Genomic DNA, 15938 nt, shown 5'->3' on the forward strand with positions numbered 1-15938 from the left:
TGCATCCTGTAGTGTGTTCTCCTAGTTGCCAAAAGGGACATTGCTTTCATACAGACTTGCACACACACTAAACCCCTCTTCCCATGCACTGGGCATTTGCAGGATTCAAACCCCTACCTACCTAGGTCATGGCACTCGAGACAGACACATTAGCAGAGCACGCTATTCACATTACTGGGAGGTTTCCCTTCTCCTGCTGTACTTATAGGGTGCTGACATCATCAGTGTTTAGAAAGGGGAATGTGCATCCTGTAGAGTGTTTTCCCAGTTGCCAAAAGGGACATTTCCCTCACACAGACTTGCACACACAACAACCCCGCTCACCCACACACACACACACACACTGAACATTTGCATGGTTCAAACTCCTACCTAACTATATTATGACACTTGAGGAAGACGCATTAGCAGAGCGTGCTATCAGAATTACTGGGCATCTGTTCTGCACCTGCAGTATTTATAGGGTGCTGACATCTTTATTTCTACAGAGGTATGTACATCTAGTACTACCTGTCAGGTGGGGGATAGCATATATATGCATTTGCAGCCACCTACGTCAGGGTCAGATATGCACATCGCACTGGCAGGTTATGTTCTATACCATGCTTCATGACCACAGGACCTGTAACACACAACACAAGCAGTCCAGAACACCCCTCCCACATCCAGGACACACACTTTGCTTCCCTGGGAACAGTGCCTGGATATGCAGGTGTTCACATACACCATTCCAGTTGTTAATGTCAGGTACAGGCATATTGTGTGTGGGAACTACTCACGCCTCTACAACATTACCCTACAGCCACTACAATTTGTGGGTCCATGTGCTATGGCAGAACCACTCACCACAGCCACATGGGGGAATACATATTGCACCTGTCCATCTGCAACATGGGTACTCAATGTTCCACACCAGAGGTAGACCGCCATTGTTGATATCTGACCATACCCACCTTTCCCTGGACATCCATATCCCATCCCCACCCCCAGGCAAGGTTGTCACTGCAAACAAACTGTATTTATCACAAGCAGACTCTACACTTGTGAAGACTGGGGTGGAAGACTTCAAAGGACCCATGCTGGGGGACTATACTGGCCACTCTGCATAATCCTTTACAATTGCATTCTATGAGCATGTGTAAGGTTTGCATTGAGCATGCTATCCCACATATACCCATGACTGCTCCACAACAGGACACCTGTCAGGTGTACACCTGCCATATATGAGCTGTCCAACAGACAGAGTGAGCTAATACATTGCAGAGCTGTAGCCCACAGAGGGAGGACATCTCTGAACAGTACCGGCATGACACTTCAATCCCACATAATCATCATGACACAGTGTTGACAGTGAAGTTGTCCAAACAATGCAGATAGGGCTCCCCTCAGTGTGTTATTGATGCCCACTTACTGTTAGAGGTCCTCAGCAACCCTCTTCCAGCACACACCAACAACATGGATGCGGCTTAGCACATTCAAACCCTGGGATCTCCACTGTGTCCCTGCTTGACAGAGGGACAGCACACTAGCCTCACATGATGTCTTATGTGACCTACTTTACAGTGGCACAGTAGCCTACTGTACTGGGGATGCAGATGCCAAGCACACTCTGGCTAAGCTTTCCTTCCCTAGGGCAAACAGCCTAGCATTGACCTCTACACCCATATGTTTAATTGTCAGATGCACAATATTTGTTGCTAATAGACTGTTTGCAGGTCTTTATTGCCATAGCAATCCCTGTTTCTATGAACAACTTGTGTATCTGTGGAAGATGTTTGAATATGAGGGGGATCCACTATATCACTTATGTCTCTGTAGTCATTTAACTGTGTGCACTGGGCAGATTGCTGTGATGTGGTTGGTTCCTGGAATGACGCGTACAAATACCAGATATGTGTGGCCAACTGCTAAACGGAGATATGGCCTAAGTGTGTGAGCATGCCCAGTTCAGCCTTTCCATGGCATGTTGTCTGACATATGTCTCATTTATCAAAGTGTGCGAGCATGCCCAGTGTGAGCTTTCCATATGTTGAACTCTGCAGTCCACCACATATTTGGATGAGCGTGAACTTCAACAATATCTCACGTTTATGGTTGTGTGTTGGGTGTCATGATGTGTACTTACTGGCCAACTGCTTCGTGTCTGAACACAACAGGGATTATACTGTGCCTGCAGGGTTTGCATGGGTTACTCTGCATACAGTTGTCAACATCCTTTCATACTGACCTAACACTGTAGTACCATACAGTGTACTGGTTCAGTACTTTCACTGTGGTGGACAGTATACTGGGCTTTAGTCCTATCACTGCTTTGAATCTTCATAGTGAGCACAACAGACTGTTTAGGGGCCAGTTGTGCACATATGACCATGTTGCATTATGTTCAGATATGGACTACTTAAACCAGGCTTGTCCAACATTGGTAGTGTATTCCACAACATAGGTGGACATGGGCAAACACTAGCGATGTGCCCTAGGCCATTTCTAATGCTTGTCAGAGAGTGTGTTTGTCCTTCGACACACATTGTAACTGGAGTTTGCCATGACATATGTCATGGTTAGTATACTGTGCCTCCATCTACCTGTGACATAACAGTGATACCCAGGGTAAACCTACCATCTCCCATCCACTCATCAAGATTCCTCTTGAGGAGAGTCGATGGGTGACTCTCTGGCTAACCTGTACTGGGAGTTTACTCGGGTGTGGGGGTGGCTTCTGTGTTATGGATCATTCAGTACAGCTTGTCCTATGTATGTCAGTGCTGGGGTTCAGGTCTCTCATGTGCATAGCTCACTGCCATTCAGATTGTACAAGGTGCAGCATGTTCAGTGATTCCAGCTTGGACATGGCTTTATACATCAGGCACAGCTTGCCTCTGGGTGGGCAGTATGGCAGTGTGTGGAGCTGCAGTTTGTTTAATCAGGCAAAGCATGGCATCTGTTCAAGCTCTCTGCTACTCCTGGTGAGGTACTGTTGGGGACTTTACAGTTGATGGAGGTGTCTGCTGTGGTACATCCCACAGGGGCTATTGTAGTCAATTGTAACGCTGATGAAGGATGACTGCAGAGCCACAATGACCTCCCCTTATCTAGATCTGACAACCTTCATGATTACGTGGGTATATGGTATTTTTCTGTGAACACTACAGACACATGTTTGTCCAATGCAGGATATCTATCACCTTGTGTCCCCAGTTCTCTCATTACATGTTAGGTACGTAATGGGTTAACACCTATGTGGTAATTTGTGGGCACTTACTGTATATCCACGGGGGTTGACTATACACATTTCTGCAATTAGTTTGCTGACATGGCTATGGCACCAGTTGTCTGTTTCCATGTGGCCCTTTTGTGGGATGCTTGTGTCAGCTGGGGGTCAGATATGGTGGGCAGTTTGCAGTCCTCTGCATACATGTTCTGTCACAGTCCTTCCATGTTGGCCTGTACCTATGGGACATATATACGAAACGAGGGAGGTCCCAGGACCAAGCCTTGTGGGATGCCACTTATATCTGGTTTGTAGTCTGACATGGCTGCAGCATGTCTGACCATGTCAGTTCTGTCCTTGGTCTGGTTTGCAACCCCTCTACTGACATAGGGGTTTATATTTAAGCTGGTGAACATATCTATACTGAACACATAGGGTATTGTATGGAAGCATTTGCAAGGTCCAGCTACGCTGTGTGGACCACATTGCCCTCATCAATGACCTTAATGACTGTTTCAAATGGGTCAAACATGTTTAGGGGCAGAATCTGCACTTAAGACAGCCACACTGGGTAAGGTACGGTGTCAGTAGGTCCCCGATATCTTTATGTCTGCGGTACATGCTGATCCTTCCCATAGCTGTGCAGACCAAGCTTGTCAGGATTCTGGGGTGGTAGTTTGCAGTATCCATTCAGGCAACACCTTTGTTGAGAAGGACCACTGTTGTTGTACACTGCTCTTTGGGTACTTATCCTGTGGTAAGGCTGACATTGAGCAGTAGTGTGATTTGGCATTCCATTCTTCTTGGAGTCCATGTTGGACTCAGCCCAGGACACCATCTCATACCATTGCTGCTGTGTGTTTTGCTTTGTAGATGCTGGCTGTTACCTCAGCATCTGCAATGTCAGGGGGCCAGCAGTCTGCTGGGATAGATATTTTGCATTCTGGGGGGGGGGGTGCACTGCACCTGTCAGGTTGTATGTTGGCAATATGTGTGTGTGTTTGGTATGTTGTTTGTAATATTTGTGTGATTCAGAGCATATCTATGAATTCCCAACACTGTTCCTACCATCAGTTGAGTAAGCCTTGGGATTATCCTTAGTGTCCTGTACAATTTGTATCTTCATAGGTTCATAGGTTCATACTAGGCTATCCACCCTAGGGCATTTGTAAGCCTAGCCAGAGTGTGTGTGTCTTTTGCCACCCCTTGCTATGTGAATATTATGGCCATTTATGATTTACTTTACTGTGCCTCTGTCTGGACGTTACACAGTGAAGACCCCCAGTGTATATCTATGATCATCCATCCACTTGGCAATATTCCTGTTGAGGAGTGTCAGTGAGTGGCTCTGCCTAACATGGAGTGGGATCCTGTTCCAGGGTGTGGGGAGCCTCTGGGTTATGTATCTGTCCCTCCAGCACATCCTATTTCATTATGTGTTGAGGTTAACATCTGTCACTCTCACAGCTCCAATGGCTTTGGTTTTTCTGGGATGGAGCATGTCCATTACTCCTGTGTTGGACATGGCCTTGTACAACAGACATACAATGCCTCTGTGTAGGCAGTATGTGACTGCATTCAGCTGGGGTGTCTACAGCCAGGCAGCATATGACGTATATTTGAGACCCTTTATCCTCTTGGTGAGGTACCTTTGAGGTCTTTCTAACCGCTGCAGGTGTCAGGTAAGGTACATCCCAAATGAGGCATTGTACTAGATTATGGGTCTGATATGAGAACAGTACAGGGGCACAATGACCTCTGTTGAGGTAGATGTGAATCCTTTCATGATACGGTGTCCAATATAGACAGTCTTCCTAGCCACATTGGCAATGTGAGTGTCACATAACAGGTTACTGTCCACTTGTGTCCCTTGGTTCCTGATTACTCCTTGCATACATAATGGTTTACCACCTATGTGGTAATTTGTGAGTACCTTGTTTGGTATTTGGTGGGACATTCATACTGTCCAGTGTCTTCAGGATGTCTGGGTGGGGTTACTGTGTGTGAGAGTGTGGTCTGTAGCATGCTACAGTCTGTACAGCAGTTTTGACTACAGTTAGGTGCACATGGGTGGTCTCCAATGCTTCATGCAATGTCAGTTACCTGGACATATGGGTGTCTGTGCTGCATATGGATACTCCCCCTCCTTTTATGTTTTGGTCCAGGTTTTGGGGCCATAACGCATGATATGAGGTATAACCTGGTAGTGCTGGTGTGGTATCAGTAGGCTTGCAGCAGGTTTCTGTCACTGCACAGATATCGATGTTCTCCATACTGGGGAGGGCCTCAGGAGCATGCATATTGCGGTTTACACATCTGGCATTCGTCAGCATTACCCTTATGTTTCTTAACACTTATGTTTTCTAGGGTGGTGAGTTAGTCTTTTCAGCCTTGCCTACGTACGGCTCTATGGAGGTGGCAAAAGCCTTATACAATATCCAGACGCCCAGGGGTAACAGGTGCAAGCCATCCCTGGAACAGCAGCATGGCTTGTCATGCATGACATCTCAAGCAGACAGACATTAGATCCTCTTGGACTGACAGCTGCAATTGTGCCACCTGTTAAAGCTGATCATTCTGTGTTTGACTGTGGCATCATTCATGGTGAGGGTAGGATGCTGCAAACGGCCAGTGTCATACCGGCTTGGAGTACATACTCAGAGAGCTCATCCATGTCTTTTTTCATGTAGTCCAGGGAGGTACATCTCAGGTCATTCACACCAGCATGGACAATGACTGCATCATATTTCTACTTGCTTTGGGGTGACCTGCGTACTTGTGTTATATGGCGTATTGTAGCAGCCTACAGGCAGCTTACTGTACCCTTTCCCTTGTTCAGTCTGGTGAGTGGGACAGCAGTGTGTCTGCCTATAGAGTCACCTATTACAACTGTATCAGGCATGTTGTTTCTTCTTCTGGCCTGTGACTGTTTGGCACACCAGCTTTGTGTACTATGTGTTGCATGTGATATGTTTGGAGGTTGTGGTTACTTGGGGGTCTGTTTGGAGGCCTCTGTTGGTGTGGTGTGTTTGTAATTAGGGCCTCCGGGAATGTTTTTCTGTGTTTATGTGTTTGGTTTACAGTTGTGATAGGTCTATGTGGGACTGGGTTTGTGGTGTGTGTGGTTACCTTCTCTTCCTGACTAGTTTTGACAGTACTGAGTTGAGGGAGCTCAGCCTACGGTTTGGATAAATGGTTGCATCTCTCACATATATTTGTATTTATTGGGGGGTGTTGAGGGTTGTCTGTGTACTTGGGGCAGGTGTAACATTGCCTCAGGATTCACAGATTCTACTTGTTGTAGCTGGCCTTAGTGGATTGTATTTGTGGACATATTGCCATACTACTGATCAGTGATTACTTCCCTTTTTATATTTGCTCTATCATGTAGTAGCTTCCTCATTCTCTTGCATGGTTTGGTAATGGCTGGAGTCCAGCATGCCAGATGCCTGCGTGTATGGCATTGTGTCTTGTTGTTATTTGTGATTGCATAATCCAAGCATTCCTGGCTGTGTTCATGGAATGCCTGTATAACAGGTTCTGCGGTGTGTCCCATATTTTGCACCTGCACAGGGCCTTTACTGGATTCCACATCAGTTTGGAGGGGTGCAACTTATGCTTTACACATGTTTTTCACTGTGGTTTTCTGGCCAGGGACTGTGGTCAGGATGTGTATATCCGGTGTGATTACTCTATGGTCTAGTTTTACCAGTGAGGGATACACTTCTCATCTTGCCATCCAGTACCCATGTTGCTGATTATCACATCCAGTATGCTTACCCCTCTTGTGGGAGTGGTACATTGTTCCTGGGCATTTTGGTTTATGGATTCAAGGAACTTTTCTCCTACAGTGTTGGTGCTAGTATAATGCTCCCAGTGTATGTCTGGGTATTTTCAGTCAACCAGTATAATGTGGTTTGGGGTGCTTGATATATTCATGTATTTCAACATAGACCAGGTGCAGTTCCTGGTGTTAGGACGGTAGTCTGTAGCAGGCTATATACTGGGAAGTGGTTTTAGCCACTGTTACTTGACCATGGCTAGTCCATGCTGCTTCTTGTTGTGGTACCAACATGGGGGTGTGGTTATCCTTGACAATTATTGCTAGTCACCCTCCTTTTGTAGCTTGTTCCATGTTTTGAGGCTGTACAGCACAGTATGAGGTGTAACCTGGTAGTGTTAGGGTGCTGTTGTGAGCCTTGACCCAGTTTTCTGTTACAGGACAGATATCAACATTCTCCATACTGGGTGTGTTTACACTGCATGCATCTTGCTGTTTAGACTTCTGGCATTGGGTAGCATTACATCTAGGTTCTTATCCCTTGTGGTACCTATGGAGGTGAGTTTGTGTTTTGAGCCTTACCTATTCAGGGCACGCTGTGGGTACTGACAGCCTTTGCCAGTATCCATGAGGCCTGGACTGATAGGTGCACACCACCCCTAGCAGGTGGTGCATCATGTCATGCTCAGCATGTCATCCCAGGCTGGCACACATTGGCTCCCCTTTGACTAGCTGCATTACTTCAGCCAATTATTGCAATTGATCACCCCATCGTCTTATTGTGGTTTCATGCTTGGTGAGGGTGGATGTTAGTCAGGGTCCTCAAGTGTGCATATAGTACATGGTATTACATTACTTAATACATGACATTCATGCCTCAGGTGGTGCTGCAGGGATGCTTCTGTCAGATGCACATATTACTCTCCCTGTACATGTTTGAGAGCAGGTTATGTCATTTTAGGCATCCATGTTATTATATGAGTGAGTCAGAGAGGGGTATCATTCCCAGGGTTCATACTGAGCCAGTGTATGTGCTAAGCGTTGCCTCTTTGCCAAGGCCAGGGCATACTGGGCATGCCTCCTTCTGCCTACCGGGGCAGGCTCAGGTTGTTCCTCCTCCGAGTCACACTCTGCCTGTGATGGCCTTGGCAATGGTGGGGGGGCTGTTTGGCCCGGCCCTATGCTGGCCCTGCTGCAGCTGTTTTCGCAAGATCATATTATGTAGCATAGCACATACCATGACAATTTGGGTACATGTAGTTGGTGAGTACTGCAAGGCTCCACCAGATATGTCCAGACACCGGAACCGTGACTTGAGCAGCCCAAACACACGCTCTATTACATTACGTGTTTGTGCGTGTGCCTCATTATGGCGTTCCTGTTCAGGTGTGTGTGCATTTCTGATGGGTGTCATCAGCCACGTCTCCAGTGCATAACCTGCATCCCCCACTAGGTGTCCGTGTGGGATGTTCCCATTGGCAAATGTCTGGTACAGCTGCATCAAATGCCAGATATGGGAATCATGGTAGCTCCCAGGGCAGCCAGCACACACATTCATTATTATGCCCTGGGCATCACACATGACCTGGCAGTTGATGGAGGGGAAGCCCTTGCGGTTAATGTAGGCTCTACCCTGCTCACCAGCTGGTGCTTTTATCCGTATGTGCGTGCAGTCTATTGCACCCACTACCTCAGGGTATTCCGCTATTTGCTGGAAGAGACGCATATTTCTGGCCAATACCTCATGGACATTGGGGAAATATACGTGATCACCGACATGTGCTGACATGGCATCCAGGAACTGGTGCAGTACCCTGGAGGCTGATGCCTGTGATATCCCCATCATATCACCAGTTGGTCTCTGGAAGGTACATGTTGCTAGTAATCTTAGGCCAACACATACCTTGGTTTCCACTGGGATGGGTTCCCCTCTGTTGGTTCTGTGTGTGAGGCGTGGCCTGCACAGCTTGACAATTTGCTGCAGGAGGTCTCTGTACACTCTATAGTGCTCTACTGTCTCCAGCTCATGTAACCCATGGTAGGTGACCCTGGGCCTGTACACTCTTCTCCATCTCCTCACTGTGGGTTGTCTGGCACCATCTGCATTGTCACCACCCTCAGCAAGTCGCCTATGTCTCCTTATGACAGCTATGGCAGCCCCTAGCATTTCTGCTCTAAGTTCAGCTTTTTCAGTTTTCACTTCTAATAGCTTACTCCTGTCTTACAGTGTCTCTTGATAGATACATCCTGCACTGTTGTTTGCAGAGTTTTAAGTGCTTGGCTGTGCTACTATTCTGCCTATGTAATTGCCTGCTTCTAATTGTTTTCACCTGCTAGTTCCAGCAGTATACACTGCTAGCTTCCTACTAATTCTGTTCCTTCCTTTTTCCTTTCTGTTTCCTCAGAGGGGAGCAACATGCATACCAGCAAAAACACGCTCACAGTGGCTGACATGCGCGCACACATGCTTACACGATTCGGAATCTGCTTATTCGGGTTAAAATGCGTGCACACCAGTGCAAACAGTGTTACAACTCTGCCAACAGGCTCCCACATGCTCAGTCTGCCCTACACGCACGCACACTAGCGTAAACAGTGTTACAACTCTGCCAACAGGCTCCCACATGCTCAGTCTGACCTACACGCGCGCACACTAGCGCAAACAGTCTTCAAAGTCTACTAACACGCTCCCACATGCTCAGTCTGCCTTACACGTGCGCACACTGTCCTACCCGCGCCTCATGGCACGCACACGTGCGCATGCATGCCCAGCAAGAAACTTTGGTGTAAGTAACAGTGTACAGCTTCTATCTCTTGACTTTCTCATGCTTATCTTGTGGCACTCCTCTTTCCATGATCTGTGTCTGACATCTGTCATGTAACACTGACCTCTAATGAACTGCATTTCTTTCTACCATTCCCCCCTGTGATGTCACCTATCTCCTTCTTTATTCCTCCCCCTCATGTATCTCTTACACTACTCAGAATGTGCTCATTTGCTATGTGACAGTGGGATTCAGTATCCTAACCTTCATTTACATCAGATTGCCTACTAATGAATAGTTTCATGTCTAAGACTCAGCTTCCCCCCTTAGCAACCACTAAACGGTGCCCATGTTGTTTTTTGTCTGCTGGTCCCTGCATTGTAAATCCATGTATTGCATAAAACCCACATTTGTGGGTTTATAACCTTCATTTTTATGTTTTATACAGCGCAGCCCATTTGTGCGGGGCTGCACTGCGTTTAAAGATCGGTGATCGCCGAAAAATAAAAATATTTTTTTCATATTTGCATCGGGGTACCTTGCCAATGGCCACATATTTGGCCATTGGCATGCTGCCTGTCACATATGCACCCTTTATTTGGAGCTGACATGGCTCCATTGTGATTTTTTGCAGAAACATACTCAGTTGTCAACTGAGTACATTTCTGCAGCTAAAACAGCTCTTACACAGGCTGCTTTCTGTTTCATGGATCGCTACTCTACCTCATTTGCATGCCTTTCAGCTGCAAGTGAGGTATTTAGCATATCCACACCCAGTCCGTGTAAGAGACGTTTTAGCTGGTCTCTTACACAGAGTTTCGGGCTGTTCCTGGATCGCGAGGCTTGCATGGAGTCTTACACGTCTCTTACACTCCGTGCAAGCCTTCGTGAATCCTGCCCTAAGTTTATCAGCAAAGACTATTAAAAAATTGCTTAAGCAATGGGTGGTTAGTGTATTTGTGTGGATTGTTGATAAGGCATTTTTAAAGGCACTAGGTAATTTGTGCTTCATGCAAATTGAAGATCATTATATAAGGTATTTTTAGGGGTACTGTGGCCATGTGACGCATTTATGAATGTTAGAAAAGTGTTTTTTTACAGCAGAGAGATATGTTAATTGTTACATCTCTGCTTTCTGTGTTGCTAAATGCTTAATGGATTTTAAAACACTAGTTCTAGATGTTCTGTATACCTTCTTATGAACAAATCTGCTGCAGCTTAATTTATACAGTTTGTCTTAATATTCTCTATGCGGTACTGGCAACCTCCTACTACTCGTTGGTGACCTGCACTAATTTGCTGTTCTTTTGTCCTATAGCCCTCTTTTTACAGTTACTACATATTCAGTGCAGAGGACCCCAAACTTCCCCTCACTAACCTGATCCTGGAATGAGCCACTTAATCAGGAATCAGCCTTGCATCTCATAAAAAAGGCACTCTATGTATGTTATTCTCACTTTAGCATCCAGGGTATGCTTTTTTACAAGTTTATTGTAAGTGGCGTGCAGACTAGCTTGGGAGAGCACTGCTAATAATCCCAGGTTCTGCCCCAAAACAGTGGTCACTAGTTGCTTTTTCCTTGTTGGATATAGCACTTCCAGCTTCAAATTAAAAAAAAAAACTCCCTCTGTATGTAAGCCATGAAACATAGATCTGACAACACTTACCTGAATTTCCTCCTCTCTCTCACTGATTGTTTTTGCTAGGTGTCAGGCTCAGTGGTTGTCTGGTTCTATCCACTCTGGTCACCCTCAATATGTTAGGTCTCCCTCTGCTCCCCTACCCTACCCCCAATTCTCACCCCACCACTACACCTACACTTATGCATCCTGAATAGTCCCATCCCTTTCTCAATTAACCTATCACAATCTACCCAAGCCATCTCTACCTCCAATTACAAAATTATCTTCTATATCACCTACAGCATAGTTATGCTTTCAAGTAATACTTACCCCTACAACTGGGCCACCTCCAAACACACCTATATTTACTACACCCTACCTATTCTATCTAATGCACACCCATTACAGCAAAACTGTTACTTCTCCGCACACTGCTGATTGGTCTCCTAACAACAACTTATTTTATAACCTCCTACCAAAATCTTCAAAGCACTAAAATCTACTCTCTCACTAGGATAATCAATTTTCCAACCTCTTTCATTATCATTAACACCATAATAGGACATCAGATATATAATTACACTTTCATGGAACTCTTCTTATTCAAATACATGCGCACACAAGTAACACCACAACATAAATATTCCAAGCTACTCACCAAACTCCATCACCTATTCCATTGCAGCTTAACCTTAATAGTCTAGCCAGTGACATTCATCCCAACCCAGGCCCACAGCTTCAATTTCACACTTCCCACCCCAAAGCCACCCCCACTTTCAAAACTCAATCATAAGCCCCAAAAATCTGACCTTCTAATCATAAGTTTTAACCTAAGGAACATTCTTAATAAAATCCATGATTTCCTAGCTACCATGACTTTCTATTCTCCAGACATAGTACTCATAACTGAGACCTGGCTAAAACTTCATATCAACAATAGTGAAATCCTAACCCACAAATACAAAATCTACAGAATTGACAGAGTTCATAAATGTGGAGGTGGTGTTGCCATTATGTATAAAAACATTCTCACCTGAGAACGCATAGACAAATACCCTCCTAATCTCATAAACATAGTGCTACTAGTGTCTAGACTTCTGCATAATTCTAACAGATGCATAATATTTGTAGCTGCCTACTCCCCCCCCCCCACCGGCGATAAAACAGCTACAACTGAAAACTTACTATACTGGACAGCTTCTACTCTCAAACAAGAAAATATTATTTTTGGAGACTTCAGCATTGACTGTCCTTCTTCACCTCGCAAAACCCAGCAAACCGTTTTAATCTGTTTAGCTTTACTCAACAGATCTCCACTCCAACTGAAATTGATAAACACGGTAACAAAAAATCTATACTAGATTGGTCTCTCACAAATTGACCCGCTTTATGCTACCAATCTAGATGTCTCCCGGACCACCTAAGCAATCATATCCCCATCTACCTCCTCAGGCTTAAGTAACCCCCTCCCAAAAAAAAATACCATGTACAAATACATCCATAACAAAAGAAACTTTTCAACTGAAATTTTTAACTCCCTCCTCAAACAATGTGACTGGATCCCTCTAAAATATCTACAGCTTGATAATGCAGTCCAGTATTTCAATAACATTCTTAAATATCCTTAACAACCTGGCTCCCCTTAGAAAGATTCTCATAAAAGCAAGACCAATTCCCTGAATAACAAAGGATACCAAACTACTTATGAATCAGAGAGACTTAGCTTGGACACACTATTTAAACACCAAAAAACAAATGTCCCTGCAAGAATATTGTCACCTAAGAAACTCAACAAAATTACATATAAAAAAATGACAAAAAAAAAACTATTATTAGCAGCAACATCAGAACAACCCTCAAAAATTCTGGGCCTCAATTAATTATCTCCTGACCCCCAGATGCAAAACTACCCCAACCTCCACCCTCACAAATACCACTGAACCCATATCAACCCAATTTAACTTACACTTTACAAATCCAATACTATATCTGCTAACAAATGTGAACAGCACCCCACTAATAATTCCCATCAGCACACCATCTCTGGCCAAGTCCTTTACCATCAAGCCAATTCAAACTAGCTACATTAAGAAACTTGACAACAAACTGAAACTCTCTTAACTTGCAGCTGACTCACTCCTAAGTAAATGTCTTAAATTAATAGCTGAAGCCATCTTCTACCCAGTCTCCATATTAATTAACCATTCCATCTCTGAGCAATACACCCCCAAACTCTGGAAAATCTCTCACATTAAACCATTACATAAAGGAGGTTCCTCCACATATTTATCAAACTGTACACCTATAGCAATTTTCCCCCTTGCCAAAATCATTGAGAAGTACATACGTTCCCAACGTCTACCTTACCTACTAAGCAATAACTCACTCTCCACCTCACAGCATGGTTTTAGGCCCAAATATAGTACCACAACAGCTCTCCTTAGCTTCACAGACATAGTCAACCAATATGTCAAAAGCATTTGATACAGTTTCACATCAAAAACTTCTTAACAAACTTGCATCCTTAAACCTTCCCTATCGGCCATCACTTAGTTTCTCAGCTACCTGACAGAATGACAACACAAGCAGTCAAGTGGCTACATGAGACCTCTCTCCTACTACCAGTCTCAGTTGGTGTCACTCAAGGCTCAGTCCTTGAGCTACTACTCTTTACAATTTTCACAAACAAACTCAGCCCAGCAACCCACTCAGCAACTATTGTGCAATATGCAGATAACTCCTTACTTATCTGCACAGCCCTCACCCTTCATGAACTCTTATGAAAAACTAAGCAAGCATTTACAGGCATTGAAAAACATCTTGCAGACAACCAACTTATTCTAAACCCTAATAAAACTAATGATATTCTTAAATGACAAAACATCTCACCTCCCACTCCCTTTCACAATCCCCTCTTCTAATAATACTATAATCTCACCTGAGGACCACACCAAATGACTTGGTGTCCCACTTAATAATACCCTATAAACACATCACCCTGGCTTTCAAAAAGTTGCACATCAAACTCAGCACATGTACAGGGCCAAACATTTCCTCAACCTAACCTCCGTATGGCCCTAGCCTGAACATATCTTTTCTCCACACTATTATACACCCCTATCTTTACTAATCTAAGGAAATCTGAACTAAACAAACTTGAGGCATGTTACAATAAAATAGTAAGATTCCCCAATGGTCACCCAAATCAAACTCACCATTGCTCAGCTTTCAATCACCAGAATGGTTAGAACTTCCATGCCTTATATCATTTAAGCAATTTATAATGGCTCATGCTACCATTCATCAACCCAACAATTGCCCTGCCCTCAAAAAACCTATTCCAACATTACTCTAATTGTAGATGCATGTGTTCTTCCAACAAACTCTTACTAAAGGTCACATAAGCTAACAACAGTTCTGGGGATGCTCTATTCTCCAACCAAGTGTCAAAGATCTGGAACTCCATACCCCAGCATATTCTCAACACAACAAACCCTAACATATTTAAAAGTCTACTTAAGGAACATCTAACAGATAGTTGGCTGTGCTCCTCCACCACCGGTGGCTAACCTGTCAAACTCTGCATTACCTCCACATTCCTTTGCGTATTCCATGTCCACTATCTACATACATACCAGCTACTGTTCAGGCTAGTTTCCCTATAATATTTTATTCCTATCTGCTACTTTGAGACAGCTTAGTAACTTATTCATAATTAATAAAACAACTCTGACAAACAAGTCTCACAACTGGGCTATGTGTAAAACCCCAGGTACTAGGCAATATACCTTTTTAATTGATCTGAATAGTACATCTACAAGTCTTCTTACTTATGTGCTACTTTTTAGATTATCATAGAAACTAATGAATGTAACTTGTGAAGGTGTTAATTGACCTAACTCCTTAGTATGTACGTGTACTTCTGTAAAACTCTATATGTTTTAATATGCTTAATTTTATGTTGTATACTTTTTACATCAGTGCTCTTTTCAAATTTCTATTTTTTATTACTTATGTTTTAATTGTGAATATTACTCCTTCTATGTTTGTATGTTGGAGCTTTTCTCCCCGGACCCCCACTAAAAACAGGCTCTTTGCCTAGTCGGACACTCCCAGTAAACAAATGTAAATAAATAAATTAATTAAATAAGTAAATAAAATAAAATTGGATATTTTTCAAGATTTTTTTGTTGAAAAAGTCATTACTTTTATCACCAATCACAGCATGAAGTATGCAAAGCTACAGAACTGGCATGGCTATGACATGAAACCATATCGGTTTCAATGTTTCCTGAAATTCTAGTCTTTACAAGTTACCACAAAACTACCAGAAGGCTTGTACTGGGAGAATGTTGAACACTGCAATGTTCTTTTAACCTACTGATGAAGGTTCAGGTCTCTATTTCTAGTGTTAGCTGGGCCAATTGTCTTCCTGAAATAAAGGAGATAAAGAATTACTGGATCTCTAATGGTGCAGTCGGTGAGGCACAGATCACCCTTCAGGAGTATACCAATTACAGAGTACATGGGCAGTACTTTCAGTCTCCCCTGATAACTAAGGT

The sequence above is a fragment of the Protopterus annectens genome, chromosome 3.part1 (genome assembly GCF_019279795.1).
Source record: "Protopterus annectens isolate FY-2018-M chromosome 3.part1, PAN1.0, whole genome shotgun sequence".
NCBI lineage: Eukaryota > Metazoa > Chordata > Ceratodontiformes > Protopteridae > Protopterus > Protopterus annectens.